Raw genomic sequence first — 18206 nt, 5'->3', positions numbered from 1 at the left:
TTTCACGACTTTTTCATTAGTAAGTATTTCACTGTATTTTACAGATTTTAATCTTGGTACTGGATTAATTCTTCTTTTAACAACCTCTAATTTTTCGTAGCTCGTATTCATTGCTTGACAGAAAATATCTATTATTTTACTTGGGGTTTTAATTGGAGTTTTATGGGTAGAGGTCGAAGGAATAGCAAGTTCAGGACCAGAGATTTAGAAACGTTTTTTTCCAAATTTATATCAAGTGTGCTGTTTTCTAAGGTAGTATTGGCTTGATTATTTACATATTTTAAGATTTTTAATAGGAGATTGCCTCGGAGATTGCTCTTCAATATTTTCTGTAAATTGTGTAGGGCTAGTGCATGGTGTGGATGAATTTTTAGATTTTAGCTGGTTTTCTTTATACCTTCTTAACAAAACAGGATTAAAATCTGCCTCAGGAAATTTTGTTGAATCGACTGGAAATGTGCCAGTAGAAATAAAACCTTTAACGATGTTATCATGTTTCATAGAATCTCCCCAAACCTCTCCTAATAACTAAACAAATTGAGATTTTGATAACCTGATGTTACCTTTACCAATGTGTTTTTTCACTGGACCAAAGACACATTTATCCAATGGTTGGATCTTATCAGTCAAATGACTCGGAAATTTGTAAACTTGAATGTTGTTATCAAGTGCCGCATTTACAATACGACAGCTTATGTGAGAACTATGCCCATTATACATTAAAAGAGCTGTTTGATTTGGTGTTCCCCATGTCCTTCTTTCATTCTGAACCTCTTGCACAAAAGCTGTAAAAAACCATTCAAAAAACTGGGGTTCCTCCATCCAACCATTGGATGAAGTAGTGTATAGGGTCCCTGGGTAAGCTTTTTCTGAAATCCATCTTGGTTGAACTGCTGCTTCTTTAAATAGTATATAGGGGGGCAAATACGAACCATCTGCACAAATTGTTGCCAACACTGAAATGGATTCTCTGCCTGATCCTCCTGTGACATGTACTAAGCTAAAACCAAAAAGGAAGGTAATACAATGTTAGTTAAATTAAGGAAACTTACATTTTCCTTTTTCTCCTAATGCCTTTAGTTTGTGTGGATCAGTACCAAATCCACTTTCATCTGTGTTAAAAATAAATGATGGTTTTTCTTCCAAATTATAATTCCAAACAAGCTGCGAAAGTTCATTATAAAAATCGTAAACAACCTTCAGGGTCTCTGGCGTCTTTTCTTGATTTTTTTAGTAGTTCGAGTTTTTTAAATGAAATTGAGGGATTCCGTTTTAAAAACTCGTAGTACCAATCGTCTCCGGGTATACCATCTTTAAAGGGATATTTAATTTGAGAAATCTCGACATATTGAGCCACAATATTTTTAATTCCTTTTTTGTCACAGTGATAACCCATCCTAGCACGAGCTTTAATACACTGTACCAACTTTTCTTCTTCTTTTGACAACACTGATGGATGCCCAGCACCTATTTTATCTACAGAGATATTGCGTCCTTTAATTCGATGAAAAATACAGGATTTGGGAACACCGTAAAAGTTTTCAGCTTGTTGATATGTCTTTTTTTTAACCTCATTCCACTAAATACAAATGCAACCTGATCATGTACATTATAATCCAAGGTTAAAACATTGCTGCAGAAGCACCATCTACATTTTAAAGCCCGCGGCTATTTGACAAACACGCCTTTTACATGTACCCCGTTTTTACAATTACCCCACTTGACCCTATTAGTAATATTCTCAAAATGACTATTGAATTTTATATTACTTTGAAAAACAACTTCACGATCCTTTACTCCTGTTTTGTTAATTAATGGTTTATTATTTATGAAATAAGGAAATTTGATATCGATTTTGCTCAAAGCAATTTTCTACAAAGTTTATATCTTCTTGCAACTTCTAGATCTTAAAGTCATCAACAAAAAAGGAGACTTTCCCAGTGTTTTACCACCCTTGGATGGCTATCAATAAGAATTAAAAAGAGCAACGCCCTCAAATTACTACCCTGTGGCACAGCAGAAACTGCAGAAAAACCCTCAGACATTGATTTTGCAACTTTAAAAATCTGTTGTAGACAGGTCAGGTATGTTTTCAAATTGTAGCGTTTTTACCGTTAAGGTGTAAATTAAAACACTCGATGTTCAAAAATAGTTAACCGATTTATTTTATACGTACACAATAAACACGATAACTTAAGACTACTTGAAATATTTATTTACTACTACAGTAGGCTCGCGTTAATGTGAACTCAAAAAATTTCGACTTAGTTCGCATTACTGAAATGTTCACATTATAGAGATTATATTAAAAATAGCTAAAATTAAAATAAAAGGGAACTACATTGTACTTTATTTATTTTTGTATTTATTTATAAATTTATTTATTACAGTTTTAAGCATTATACAAAAGTTTTATTTAAAAAAAGATGTAATTTTTGTTTGCACTTTTTTTGCGACAGGTTTAATGCTACAGCCTTTTCTTCTAAACCTTTTAGTGTAATAATGTCCTTTATGTCGACATAGTTTTGACTGGCCCATTGTGTGACAATTTTCAAGGCTGCAAGAGCCTCTAAATGCGTAACTTTTTTTTCTTCAAAAGTTAATATCTCGCAGTCACTATCTTCTGAATCATTGCTACCGAGATTTTCCTCCACTGCGTCTGTATTCCATTCCTCAATGTCTTTGGGATTATGATCAATCTAAAAACAATCATATCTCAAAGAAATTCTAAAACTATTACAGACTTTTCTTTTAATTTCCAAAAATCGGAAATTAAAAGGAGTAACTAGCACTAAATAATACCTGTTCAATTGTTTGAAGCAATGTGGTTTCATTAACTGTACCTACTCTAACATTATTTTCCCGCATCTCTTTTAGTCGAGCTAAAGGTAGGTCATCCTCCTCCAAATTTTTTCCCAAAATATTATTCCAACAAGAAATTACTGAAGGCTCTATTTTTTGCCAGGCCATATGCAATTGCATAATAGCATCTCTTAAAGTTATAACTTTTAGGGCCTCAGCTACTCCTTGACCCTTTGATACAATTGAACTTAATAGGCCTTTTTTGTAAAATAGTTTGGTTATTCGCAAAACATTTTGGTCTAATGGTTGAATTAATGGTGTAACATTTGGGGCATGTAGACAACAAAAATGTGTCCATTAGAAGTTTTTAATTCTTCTGCCGGTGAATGCGAAGAGGCATTGTCTAACAGGAGAACGGCTTTTAAAGGAAAGTTTTTGCTTTGTAAAAATGATTTAACCTAAAAACCCAATTTAGTCTTAAAAAATTAAAAAGCAAACAAAACTTTCACTTACCTCTGGAACAAAATGCTTAAAAAAACAATTTTTAAAAATTTCCTGCGTCATCCAGGCATTTTTAGTGCTTTTATAGATGACTGGATTATCAAATCCTTTAAAACATCTGGATGATTTTGCTTTTCCTAGTACTAAAGGCGTTAGTTTGTGCGATCCTGTAGCATTTGTGCACCCCAAAGGAGTTATTCTTTGTTTAGCTATTTTTGGACCAAGCGCCGCTTTTTCAAAAATTGCAACATAGGTTTTATCTGGCTATAACTTTCAATATAAACCAGTCTCATCTGCATTATAAATTTGATCTTCACTAAGCTGCTTCATCCTTTTTCTTAAGCCTTCAATAAAGGGATTTACAAGGTGAGGCTGCGAGGACAACTTTTCACCTGCAATTTTAAGCAGCCTTATACCATATCGCCATTAAAATTTTTGAAGCCATCGATCGCTTGCATTAAATTCATCGTTGAGTTTTAATTTTCTATGTAAATCTAGAGCCTTTTCTTTAAGCATATCACCCGTAACTGGCAAATTTCGTTCACGCTTTTTGGTAAACCATTTATACAGGAAAGTTTCCATCTTGGGGTTTTCTGCACTTCTTCAAAGTGCATTTTTTATTTTATTAGGTCTTAAACTCTCTCCAACAACTTTTAGAATTTTTTCTTCTTTATTTTTAATTGCACAAATAGTTGATTTTGCTATTTGATATTTATTTGCTAGTGTAGTAACACTCATACCATTTTTGTGCTCTTCCAAAATTGTTGATTTCTCATAGTTAAACATTTAAACCATTTTAAAAGGCCACTGCGCAAGATGCGACACTCTCTCTTATCTAATAAACATCAACTAAATGACCAAACAAGGTTTCAAATGCGTAAACCCAATATCCACTAACAAGCCTAGACAAGTCTACACAGATTTCTTAAAATTACTAAAGATTTCTTAAAATTCACATTATCGAAATATAAGTTTGTTCACACTATAGAATTAACATAGAAAATTATTGGTGTTCACATTAATGAGTTGTTCATAAAATCGTAAGTTCACGTTACCGCGAGTATACTGTATTTATGTCAATTTTAAAAGTCGCGCCAATGTTCTGAAGAATTAACTTGACTCCTAGAACCTAGCGGTTTTTATTATAGAGAAGGAATAAAAATTAAAGTTTATGAAAGAAAACTCAATTTTTTTAAAATAACGTACAGTGACGCTATAATGGTACGTTAGGGTCTTAAGTATGTCTGAACAATACAAAATGTGTATTTGCAATTCACTACAGAATATTGCTCCAGTGTCGTCCTAGATGTTCAAAATGGGCGCCACTATGTTCACGCGTAGCTGCAATTTTTCCCTCGTAGAAATGACTACACATTCAATTTCCTCTCTAGGCAAACCATGAATCGCATTTTGAATTCTGAGATCATATTTTCTGAATGTAGGCCTGGTCCGAAAAACGAGATCTTTTACTCTCCCCCAGAGGTAAAAATCTAAAACAGTAAAGTCGGACCTGGCTGGCCATAGAAACAGGCTTCCTCTTTCTATACATCGAGTATAGGAAGTATGGTAATTCAGCATTTAACACCTAAATGCAGCAATGGGTATGCTGCAATTAGGGGTTCTCGCATATTTCTTGCAAAATGCGCTGGACAATCATCAAGTTGCAAAAATATATTGCGCCTAAGCTCCAGATTTACATCTCCCAATAAAATTGGCAATGTGTTTCTGCGGAACTCTAGATGTTACCTCTTAATGCCTCGCCAAAGACATATGGTCCTATAATTGTGCCACCTATTATACCACACCATACATTTATACTACAGCGTCCTTGATGCTGAACTTCTTGCTTCCAATGGGGATTTATGAAGACCAATAATGTATATTATGGCGATTATGGCGAATTCTGTATAGAAATTGATAGTTTTCGTTAACCATTCCCAGAAGCCAATGGCAATAATGCAAGTTGTCTATCGAAATCCGTATCTGTCAAAGCTTAGTGCAGAACGACATGATAGAAATGTAATCTGAAAGTAAACTAAATTATTAAATTAAGACATTTTATCATCGAACCTTGAAAAAAGACAAATAAATAACAATAAATATCGGTGTAATATCGTCTTATTAAAATTATATGGTAACTAAATATTCTTTCTTCGATATTTCAGGCTATGAATAAGGTATCGAGATGCGGTTTCCACTGGCCTATTTAGCTATCGTTTCACTACATTTATAAGAAAAAAAAGTCATATTGCATTTAATTTTTTTTTTAATTTAATTTTTTAGAGAATTTTGCAATTTTCTGTTATTAGATCAAAAAACGCGCTCTAGCGGCATTACTAAGAACTAGACATATCACAGATAAGACGAATTTGATGGAACAATAAATGTTTTTTCTAACGAGACCAAGTTTATTAAAATCCGTTCAGTCGTTTAAGAGTTACAGCTGTCAAAAAAAAATTGAATTACCCCCCACCACTTTTTTTTAATAGATACGTCACAAAGGGTTAAACAAAAATTACTCGAGTAAAGCTGAGCTTTAAAAAGCATAAATTTTTTTGTAATATTTACTGAGTAGATATCAGTGAAAAATCACTTAAAAAGTTTAATATGGCGGTTACGCCCCCTGGCGACCATCTTGGAAATCTAAAAATATTTTCAACGGTATTCTTTTGGCCACTTTAGTCATAAAATTTTTTACCGCAAGTTTCTACGACGAATAGTTTCCAAAATACAGCACTTTGCATTCTTATCTGGCCACCCTGTACGTTTAATTGATTGGAGATTGTTTTTAATAATATTTGAAGCATTTTAAATTTCCTTGTGGAGTCCTTCTACGGTTTCTACTGGTGCACATAGGGGTATTTCATTAATCTATGCGGCCAAAATTATTTTTTTGTTTTTATCTATGCCAAAGGATATTTTAAAGTAAATAACATCTTATTTTAATAAGTCAAGTTGATTTAATATAAAAAAATTAATAATAATAAAATTAATAATGATAAAAAACTAACATTCGTCAAATAAAATATTATCTTCGCTGTCTGATGGATCTGCAGTAGTTACGCTGTCTGGAGGACTGGCAGGCATCAGAAGTGTTATGGTTTCTGGTAGAAAAGATCCCAATTTTCTTCTGTTTACTTTCGTTATGCCACTTAATACCGGATCGGAACTTAAAAGAAGCCGATTAAAAATGTCCCTGTTGCAGTCCTTCCTGGAGAATTTTCGGGCAAAATCTTGACGGTATGCTCGGAAATGTTTATTTCGGGCTTCTGCAGCCTCTTCGGAGAGCTGTTCAATGGGCAATAATGCATTTTTTATTATAACTGCACCATGAATAAGTACTTTATGCATAGTTGGACTCATTGGGTGCCAAGGGTACAGACTAACATATAACCTAGCAGTTTCCAATGCATATATGTTGTATTTTTCATGATTAATTATATAACCACTTGAAATTACTTGCAAAATTACTTTTAGTCTATAGATTAGCTCATAGCTAATGCCAGTTATTTCTGATGACAGTTTTGGGTCCTCGAAAAACCTCCTGCTCGTGTTGCCGTCATTTGTATTGCCGAAATTAGCCTTTGGCATATCCACTAAGAGTCCAGTTTCTCGGCGAAATCTTTCCTGAATTTCCAGCTTTCTCTCCTTTTCCATACTTTTTTCTGTTTCGGTCTTTCGTTCTCTGTATTTTTTCACCGGCAATTTATATGCCAAGTGGAGGATAGTTTCGAAAAAGCGAATTCTCGCATGTAAAATTGAGAGTCCAAACTCTAAAGCTTCAGAACAGACTGGCTTTTCTAGATTTAACTGGTTAAATTCTTTGGAGGTTGCACCACATATATAGCACTTGCTGGTTGATTTAGTGCCTGTAGCTGCATTGCAGACCTTTCCATCTACCATTGTCATGATAAACACATGCCTAACTAACAATTCTTTTTCTTGTAAATTAACACGTGTTGGTTGAAGTCCCTGTATAGACTTATTTATATACTCAATTTCTTCCTGCGTAACATCTGTACTTTCTTTTACGAATCGAAACCTTATTGGTCTACAGTACCTGGGAGATGAGGGAGTAGGATTTTCCCAGACTATATTTTTACCTTCTTTACCACAAACTAGTCTTAGAGGTACAAAACAGCTTTGAAATATGTTAGCGTCTGAGTCGGCGTCATTTTCAAATTTTTGTTTGAATTGACATTGTTGTGAGCCATCACAGCCCCATTTGCAAATAACCTTTAAACTGTCTTTTTCTTCCTCTCTCAGCGTTATTAGGACTTCGTTCAGGTAGGTAGATAAACGCATTACGGTGAGATCAACCAAAGCTTGCAAATTACTTTCGGCACTGGTATTGGTTACGTTGCATTCTTCTGTTGGTGGGTAACATTTTTGTTTTTCTTTTTGTAAAAGACTGTAACAAGGAAAAAACTTTTTGTTCGTATTTCGGATTACCTCATTTTGTCTTTGAGTTAAATCTGCTTCCACAAACATTGATAGCGCCTCCAATGGAGCAAGTTGGGTAGGCTCTTTGGTTTTTGTTTCTGAAAACGCCTTCTTATATTTCGTAGCACGTAACGGGCTACTTGTGGTTATTTCCTTTAGTATGTCGGAAGCATCGCGTTTTCCGCTTTTTCGCAACTCAACCTGAGCAGCATGAATGATAACTTCCTTGGCTAATGAAGCCCGTATTTCTTCGGTTTTTCTTCTTTTAGTCCTTTCACTTGATTCTTCAAACATCTTAGGTGGTCGGCCTGGCCTTTTTTGAATAACCACGGGAATTTCAATAGTTCCTTCTAACCTTGATTGATTGTATTTTAAAAACACGTCTTCCTTCTTATGGGCCTTTACCCACCTTTGCTTCGTTTGTGATTTAAAACGTGCAAAACTGGCTTTAAAACTTTCAATTTGATCTTCTGTAAAATTGTCACAGGACAAAATTTGATCCTTCAAAGCATTTAGTTTTTCTTCCAAACTTGGTAGACCCAGGGCCTGCATACGGTCGAACATGTTTCTACGGGTCACTAGTTTTACTCCCGAGGGGCCTTGGCAATCTATAACAAAAAAATGTTCGCCTGTTATTACTCTTACAATAACAATGTTTTTATTTTATTTTTATTCAGATAAAAACAAATCAATTCAATGTGCCCTAGTAGTACTTATCCGCGCTTTTCCGCGACTAATTATAAAAACATTTACTTCTACAGGACTAAAACCTTTAATCGTAATAGAAATAATAGCTGGATCTAGGTGGAAAGTATATCAAATCCATTAGTAAGCAAAAATAATACCCAAAAAAATCTTCATAATATTTGTTACGGTTTAAATTTTATTAACTAAATAAAAATATTTTAGAACAATTTAAATTATATCGAAATTAGTGGATTCTTACCTGGTCTATCCAAATCCATCACTACCGCGTCCAAAATAAAGGCACAACTATTATTAATATTCACTGAAAGCGTAGCGAATTGAGAAAAATGCGCACGTCTCGAGAGCCACCAACCTTCTCTACAAATGTCGAGAACGTACGTCGTAGCTCGGGAATCCCGTTTGAGATATCCCCAATACTGAATTATCCCATCCCAATGCATTACAAAGCGCTGGTTTCGTGTTCTTGAAAAAATTCTTGGGACATTTATGAGCCAGCAATTTCGAAAAGGTTAAAATTATGGCATCATAATACATTTCATAATGTAGGTATTTACATGTACGCTGGCGAAAATACAAATTTGCCTTTTTTTGTAAATGACAGCCTTTTTTTTAATACAAAAAACAACCATACTTACGGCATTTAAAGTAAATGACATTGTTTAGTCGCTTAAAATCACATTTCTGGGAACCAGTTCACTAAATGACTACATATTTCTCGATTTTTCCCAAAATATTAGGTCTTACTTTCATAAATACTCGAGAAAAATTTAGACAAAACAAAAATTCCAATAAAATCGCTTAAATTTTGTAAAACCTTCTGTCTCTTTTCTTTTTATTATAAAGGTGTAATTACGCATGTCTTAGATAACATGGTTAAATATTTCAATTGTTATTGTTAAATGTTTAAATTTGCTGAGTGCTTTTCAAAACAAAAACGATGGCTTGTGATAGTTGTGCTTTTAGAATCAGCGAATTTTTAGTGATGTAGTTTCAATCGCCGAATACTGGTGGATTGTTTAGTGAACCATGGTGTGTTAAGATCTACGAACTGTAACACCTGAATCAACCAACACGACCTAAGCTCCCTCCATGTGTTCAACATTTACGAGCCTTCTATATACTTTTTCATACGAATAGAATCTCAAAATGTTAGAAAATATGAAGGTTACGAACCTTTGCCTAAGCGATGAATGTTTCATCGCTGGGTATTAGCTTGTGTAGAAATAGTGAAACCCGTTCACTATTTTAACGTGAAAACACTGTTATCATTTTGGCAGATAAATATAGATGTCTTCTGGGATTTCTCTTCTTATATAGGATATACTTCTTAGACGTATTTGTTTCTTATTACTTACATTGAAGTATATTTTAATAAAATAGTTATCTAAGATTTAAAGAAATATACCTGAATAGCTTCAACCCTTTTTCCCATATAAAAATAAATTTCAGTAGTTTGTTTATATTTGTAGGTCAACATGGCAACATCGCCCTAGCTCAGTGGATAAGCAGTAAACCAAGAACGTTTTTTTTTAGGGTTTTTTGACCTTTACTTTGTTCAAAAAGACCCTGTAGCTGCGTGCTGTATTTAGGTATGCAGTACAGATGCTGTTTCACTATTTTATAGTTAATTTACCTTACCCAGCACCTCTATTCACTCCCGGGTTCCGTAAGCTTCTAGGGTAAAAGAGATACAAAAAAATAGCAGAAAACCGTTTTATAAACTGTTACTAAAACTAGTATCGTAAATTGTTTTCAGTCTATTAAACACCCAAATTCACTTTCGTAGTTTTTTATACTCTATTTCAGAAGTGTGTAGAGCAATAAAACCTCATTAGGTATGCAAAAGTGGTACCTGGTGATCCACCAATATTTTATGCCACTACCTTAGTTGGGTATTAGTTTCAATGTAAAATTCTTTCTTTTCGTTGATTGCAGGTAGTGCCACCCGGTTTTGGGTCAATTTATGAGTTTTGCCCATTGTTACCCACTGATAAACATTGAAAACGGTTCGCCAAAGGCGACTGGGACTTGTTTTTTACCTTATAATTAATGTACTTAAATGCTATTTTATTTTAGAAAGTTACTTTTGTTTAAATGGAATAATATATTTTTTTCACAAATTTATTGAACATAATATGTAGAGTAAAACAGTTGAAAATGTCACTTTTGGTTCTGGCACTTTTTGAACAGTGTATAACAATTTTAAATTATAATAGATTGTAGTCTTCTTCGTCATCTGACGAACTGTCATCACCTCTTGACATTATAATTAAAGGATCGACTGTCTGATCGATGAGGTTGTCAAGATCCCACATTTTGTCCTCTTGCTTAATTACATGCTGGACTGCTTTTCGCCAATTCTCTGGTGTCGCTTCTTTAATGGCTTGATCAAACAGTAGTTTAACATCTTTCATTTTAAAAGTCGTGTTTTGTCTTGCTTTTACCTGCGCCCATATCAGTTCTATAGGATTTAGTTCGCAATGATATGGCGGTAAGCGCAGTACAGTTATATTATATTTTTCGGCTATATCTTCCACGGCGTATTTCATGAAACGAGTTTTGTGTAAGTTTGCTATTGCCAGCAGTTCTTTTTTTATCAAATTTGCTTCAAACGCAATACCTTTTGCAGTCAGCCAATCGATAATTTCTTGCTTTCTCCAACTTGAAGTTGGCGTCTTCTCTATTCGCCGTGAATGATAGCTTGCGTTATCCATAACCACCACCGAATTAGCCGGAAAAAATTTTATCATTTCACCAAAATAGTTCTCGAAAACGTCTGAGTTCATGTCTTCATGGTAATCTCCTGTGCGAGTCGACTCAAAGGTTAGCAGACCTTCTTTTAAAAATCCCTCTTCCCTTCCAATATGTGTGATTATAAGTCTTTTTCCTTTTCCCGAAGGTACTTTAATACCCGTAGACAGGCCTTCTATGAAAGCTTGGCGAGCACTGGTTATATTTTTGTCTTGCCACATTTTTTGGACTATATAACCTTCGTTAATCCACGTCTCATCAAGATAAAAAACTTTCTTTTGCTCCCTGCGGTACTGCTTGATACTTCTCAAGTATTGTCGTCTCCAACAAACAATTTCGTCGCTCTCCAGTAAAAGTGCTTTGCGGTTATGCTTTTCCCAGGCAAAATCCATATTTTTTAAAGTTTTCCATGAAAGTTTTTTACTTATCAACGGAATACTGTCATCTCGGCCAAGCTCCATTAAAATTTTGTCTAGGGTGGGTATTTCCTTTTTAAAATAAAAAGAGTGAACTTTTCTTCGAATTATACATTTAGCATTTTCATCAAGGACTTTTGTAGGTCGTCCTTGCTTTTGCTTGGGAGATTCCACTTGACCTGCTACTTTTCTTTCCCGCAACAATTTGAAAATGGTGGACTTTCCAATTCCACTCATTCGAGAACATTTTTCAACAATTTCTTGCACAGTAAAACTAGGGTAATCGTGTTTTATGCAATCATGTACATTTAAAATAATAACTTTTTCACTCAGCGATAGTGGAGAATTTTTAGTACATCTTTTCGTTGGACTGAATACCTCCATTTTTTAAATATTGGGATAATAATATTGTGATTACACTACAGCGTAGCAGTGACTACTAACGTTTAAAATATGATTTAAAAGTATTTATAGTCTGTATATATTACCTGACCCCATTTTTGCATGTTACAAAGCGTTAAAAGGTACCTATACAAAAGGATTAAAAGTATTTATTTAGTATTTAATCTCTTTCAAAATAAAGGCATTTAATCCGTGAAAATTAAATTCATAAATATTATAAGTACCTGCGCCTATGAACTACCACGAAATGTAGCCAAACAGAACGGAATTCCCTAGTTTATTGCTCTATACACTTCTGAAATAGAGTATAAGCATTTTATTTTTATGCAATATTTAGGATTTATAATAAAGTTTTTTTTTATTGCCTTCGAAAAAATTAAAGAATAGCGCACACCAATGAAGCTATTAATAATTATTCTCCGCAAACGCAGGTATCATTTTCGGCTTGTGAAAGTTCATTCAACTTTCTGCCGCTTATTTATTATTAATGGGATAAACTAATAAAAGGTTACTACTGCATTTTGTGTTTTAATTTTTCAACCCTTATAGGTTCAATACTTGGCTACTACTTTTTGATTACTAATTGAGGAAATATAAGTGAGGAAATAATCAATAGGGACGATATACATATAAATGGTATTCACGATAATTTTCTACACCGACACCTAGGAACCAATCGGATATAACAGAAAATCAAATGCTTCGGTTTCAGGATTTTCCCATTTTAATTTTTATTGTGTTTTAATTTTGTACTTTGTCACTATCTTTGTGACGAATTTATGGAGCGTGACAAATTTTAAAAAGTATCTATTCCGAAAGGTTAAAGAATGATTGTTTGTCTCTTACGCCTTCCTATCTAAAATGCACGCTCTTAAAAATTTAAACCAACTTGAAATCATGAGCCTGATTTCATCAATAAGGTCATCACTGCTGTATTATGTTTATTAGTTTATACAATGCCAAAACACCAGCTTTCAAAGTGCAAGGTCCTGAATTGAGTAAGGCATCTTTGCAGAAGCACTTTGTAAGATGTGTTATTAGGTATTATAATAGGTGATGACTTTCTTTTTGGTTATTGTCGAAGTGAAAAACTACATTGAAAACGTTCGGAAATTGAATAACAATTGTCAACCATTTGATATTATTTTGTATTTTTCCAGACAGTATGAAATAACCATGAACACCAGCCTTTAAAGTGTAGAGCCTGAATTGAGTAGGGCATCTGTCAAGTAACACTTTGTAGGACGTGTTGTAGTATATTTTTTGAGATTCATTTATCTCACAGTCCTATGATGTTTTCTGATAAAACAAATAAGGTAATTTGATGTTGTAATTGACCTTACCAGGATGGAATATTAATATAAATTGTCGATTCCGTTTTGATATAAACTGCAATTTGTGATATTAAATAAAACAATATCTGGTAGAGTGAAAGAAAAACCACCCTAATGGGAATTAGATATAGATCAAGATCTCATCTGCAGGATAATTCTACAGAAATTTCACAGAACCATTTACTTACTATAACCTGCCAGTCCCATCACTAAACTTAAGAGGTCCAGTACGAAAAATTAAATTCGTACAGCCACTTCTCTTAAATGTTGAGCTGAATCTAACAGGATTGACGTTAAACTCGTTAAATGTTCACGATAAAGAATTTAACTTCGAATTCCGTAGATAGTCATAACCGGACCGAATTAAGTAAGGACTTTATGTGAGTTTACAACTAATACTATGGAAAAAACAGTGATGATACTCTATAATTTGCTTATTTAGGGGCAGAGAGTCGGTGAATTGTGCGCACCTATGAAAAAAACCTTGGTATTTTAGTAAATGTCATATAAAAATGTGCAATTTGGCTCAGATGTTCTTCATTTTGTGTACTATAAGGCGAGCGAATCAATTAGTACCAAAAAATATATTGTAAAATTAAGAACAAGATTAAATGAAATCTTGCCATGCGCACGATTACCCAGCCTATGCGGTTAAAATTAGAAGATCAATCGACTTACCTATAATGAAGAGTGATCCTAATTATACGAGCAACCTCGTCGAAAGATTATAAACACCCTGTAGTAGCAGCGCGACGTACCTACATACGACGTTCAAAGAATTTAAAAAATTGATTCGGCAGCAAAATTGATTCATATCGGTTACTGCGACGGCATCAATATTCATTGCTTAAGCACTGTCCTGCGTGAGCGAGTAGTTCCGTTTAGATGCGGGCGGTGCGGTGCGGCCAATTCGGGCGGCGAGTGTTGTGTCCTCTGTTCGTGCGTCTAGGCACAAGATATGGCGACTAGACTTGATCAGTCTTGCAAAAATGGGTTGGTCGAACAGACGTAAAATTTTACTGTGTGAGAATGTGGTACTTAAGGTGCGAAGTGTCAGACGAAGAAAGAAAATAAAAAAAAGGAATTCAACAGACATTATTTTTTTGGAAAGAACAATATTTGGAGAGTTTCACCATTTATATGAACGTTTAAGAAGTTCTCCTAATTTATTCCATAACTATAGTAGAATGCTACCCTCAACTTTTAATTATATCGTGAACGCTATAAGGCCAGAAATATGGTACAAGGCAACTAATTTCCAGCGACCAATTTCTGTAGAAGAAAGACTCATGTTTACTTTAAGGTATGTAACAGAAATATTCACATTTCTTTTCTTTAACGTAATTAACTAAACACTAACTTAAGACTTAAAGGTTAATATTAGATATCAGTAAAGCATAATAGGTACATACATGTTAATTAAGGTAGATATTCGTATCTTAAATAATTTCCTGAACCGGTTTCTTGACCACTATTATAGGCTGAAGAGTGAGGCGAACAGAGTGGTGTAGATACTGTAGTGCTTGAGTGCGATTCATTATTTGAATATTGGAAAATAGGCGGCGTTTGAAGCTTAGTTAATTCTTGTACCAGCAAATTTTGCACTTGAGTTCGAAAGTTTAACTTAATCAGCGAGGGAAGCTTTTGGACATGCGGTAAAAGCGATTAAAAAAAACTTATGTCCTCATCGTCATCATCTGCTCTTATTAAATCATCAAGGTTTCTTGTCTCAAGCTGCAACATGTCTCTTTCAAAGTTGTACTCTTGATTTTGTAGTGTTTTAGCTTTACGTTTTCGTGAAGACGGTACTTGAATGGGGTTTATTGGGGTATTTGCGACAGGTAATGATGTTTCTAGATCCTGTATTGTCTTTTGTAACCTCTTGGTTTGAGACTTTTCCTTATTTAATAACTGCAGTTGAATTTGTGATTTAGTAACAATATCTTCTTCTGTATCCCTATCCCTAGCTTGCGATTCATGTTGTTGTGACTCACGTTCATCCTGTTCATATTCTTGGGATTCATATTCTTGAAACTCCTGTTCGGCAGTACTTCTATCCTGAGATATCCTAATTGTCTAGGGTGTATAGACGGAAAACATATCAGAATAAAAAAACCTGCTAATTCTGGTTCTATGTACTACTGTTACAAGAATTTTTTCTCTATTGGTTTCCTTGCTGTCACAGATGCTACCTATAAATTTGTTATGGTAAATATTGGCTCATACGGAAAAGACAGTGATGCTGGGGTTTTTGATTCTTGTCCAATACGACGTGGAATAGAATCAGGAACAATTCCATTACCTGAAGAAACAACACTACCAGATTCAACAATTACAACACCCTTTGTTTTTCTTGGGGATGAAGCTTTTCCTCTTACGGAATACCTTATCCGCCCTTTCCCGCGATCCCAATTGCAAGAGGGAACCGAAAATGATACGTTTAACTACCGATTATCAAGGGCAAGGATGGTTGTGGAATGTTCATTTGGTAGCATAGTTAGTAAATTCCGGAAAAATAAAGGAAAAGCTATAGAAACTAAAGTAGAAAATGCTGTGCATATCGTGAAAGCTATCACATTGTTGCATAACATTATTATAGACTTTGAGGGAATATCAGATTTTGTTAATTGTGATAAAAGATGATATTCAATGATATTAAATTGTGATAAAAGATGATATTTGATGATATTAAATTGTGACACAAGTGGCATGAGAAATGCTAAGATTTATCCCCGAGCATACGTACCACCGACAAAAAAAAATGCTTCAGTCTTCCAATACTAGCCTAGCATAAAACTTACACCAAACGCCACTGAGTATTTTAAACTTAATAAATATGTACATTATATTTAAATTCGTAATTAAACATAAAAAAGCAATATTTTTTTATCTTACTTGTTTCCCCTAATTCTTTAGCTATTTTCGTCCACTCCCTATCCACCAACAGTCGATTATGGTACCTTTTATCAGTCATGTCCCATAGGAACTTAGAATTTCTAACCGCCTCTATTAACAATTCTGAAAATGTGTCGGCCATCGAAAAAACACGTATTGAGACAGGTGTACTACTGAACTACTACTGATGCGATTCGTGCGGAAAAATTTAAAGATTAATCGAATACCATACTTACCTGTATGAAGATTAATCGTAATTTTCCGAGCTTGTCTTCCGATATGATTACGTTGTAGTTTCTGGTTTACCCTACCCATCGATACGCGTACAAAGCAAAACAATTTTTTATCGCCATTCCGGCCAGACTCACACATCGTCATTCTATTTTTATGCAAAATTGCCCTCAATAAAGGGTGGTTAAGTTAAGTGGGTGGGTTGTAATCATATCGGAAGACAAGCTCGGAAAATTACGATTAATCTTCATACAGGTAAGTATGGTATTCGATTAATCTTTAAATTTTCCTTCGCTTGTCTTCCGATATGATTACGTTGTAGTTGTTAAAAGCTAGAGGATGCAATTTTGCAATAACCAATTACCAATAAAATATTTTTTTTTAAATTATGATTTCAATATTATTGTAATGAAAATATTTAGTGTAATTTATAATAAAATAATAAATAATAATTAATTTATAATAGGTATAATGAAATTATAAATGTATGTAGTTCAATATATCGACTGTTAAACGGCAAAAGGCCCTAACCCACATTTTCCCGAAAATGCCATTTCTCTTTCAAAATAATAGCGGAAAAAAAGAGTTTATTAAACTAACGCCCTAAGCCTCTGTAAAATATATATACCGGCTACAATAACAAAAATCAAACCTATGCCACAACAAAAAAAAATCACATAAAAAAGTATCACCTATTAAAAAAAAATTTTTGAGTAAAAAAGGCTTTTTTACTCTTTTTTTTGGAGAAATCCATGAAAAAAGGCCCAAGCCACAGACTATTCTTTGACGATCAAAATATTTTCAAATTATAGGGAAAATTAATATTTTCAGTTGGCAACTATGTTAGCCACATGACATTGACAGTCGAAATCATTTAATCCGGCTCTCTGCTATACCCTGCTGAAGCGTCGTCAAAGTTTTAATAAACTATTTAGTTCTTGTGAGAAAAGCAAGTTTAGGATAAGTACAACTTGGTTTTTACGTTTTACTAAGTCTATGGTATGTAGTATTTGCATGATACTTTGAACTACGAGGGTCAAGTAAAAAGTAAGGTTCCCACATTTTTTTCAGGCGTAAGACATTTTTTATTGAAATTGCGAATTACACTATCTGAAAGCTTGATCTCTTAGCTACTTTTCTACATAGTCGCCAAATTTTTCTACACATTTTTGCTGTCGAGAAATCCACTTTTGAAAACCTGCCTCTAAAACCTCCGCCGCCAACCCGTTGAGGTACGTGGTGACTGCATTCTGGACCTCTTCGTCCGTAGCGAAGCGTTGTCCACCCAGGTGTTGCTTCAATTTAGGGAACAAGTGGAAATCGCTCGGTGCAAGATCAGGGCTATAGGTAGCTTGCTCCACGATTTCCCAGCCAAATTGTTCGATTAAGGCTTTGGTGTTGCGAGAGACGTGTGGGCGCGCATTGTCGTGATGGAGCCTAACGCCCTTCGTGAGTCTTCCTCTCCGGCGATTTTGGATGGCTCTTCTGAGTTTCTTTAGTGTCTTGCAGTATTTTTCCGAATTTATGGTGGTCCCAGTAGGCATGAAATCCACGAGAAGGACGCCTTTACGGTCCCAAAAAACCGTAGCCATCACTTTTCCTGCGGAGAGCGTCTGCTTGAATTTCTTCGGTCTGGGCGAATCGGAATGGCGCCATTGTTTGGACTGTTGTTTGGTTTCCGGCGTGACGTAATGGCACCACGTTTCATCTCCCGTTACAATAG

The 18206-nt window shown here is 34.5% G+C and overlaps 1 long non-coding RNA gene across 1 annotated transcript in view; it reads left to right on the top strand.

The window, feature by feature from the left end:
- LOC126746715 (uncharacterized) overlaps nt 1-12139 on the top strand; it is a 28837-nt gene extending 16698 nt beyond the window's left edge. The window contains exon 3 of the long non-coding RNA XR_007663952.1: nt 1905-12139. This is a non-coding gene — a long non-coding RNA (uncharacterized LOC126746715). The remainder of the gene's footprint in view (nt 1-1904) is intronic.
- Nucleotides 12140-18206: the final 6067 nt, after the last annotated feature.

This window comes from Anthonomus grandis, chromosome 18 (genome assembly GCF_022605725.1).
Source record: "Anthonomus grandis grandis chromosome 18, icAntGran1.3, whole genome shotgun sequence".
NCBI lineage: Eukaryota > Metazoa > Arthropoda > Insecta > Coleoptera > Curculionidae > Anthonomus > Anthonomus grandis.
The sequence above is the reverse complement of the archived record's forward strand: the minus strand, read 5'-3'. Positions and strand labels throughout refer to the sequence as shown.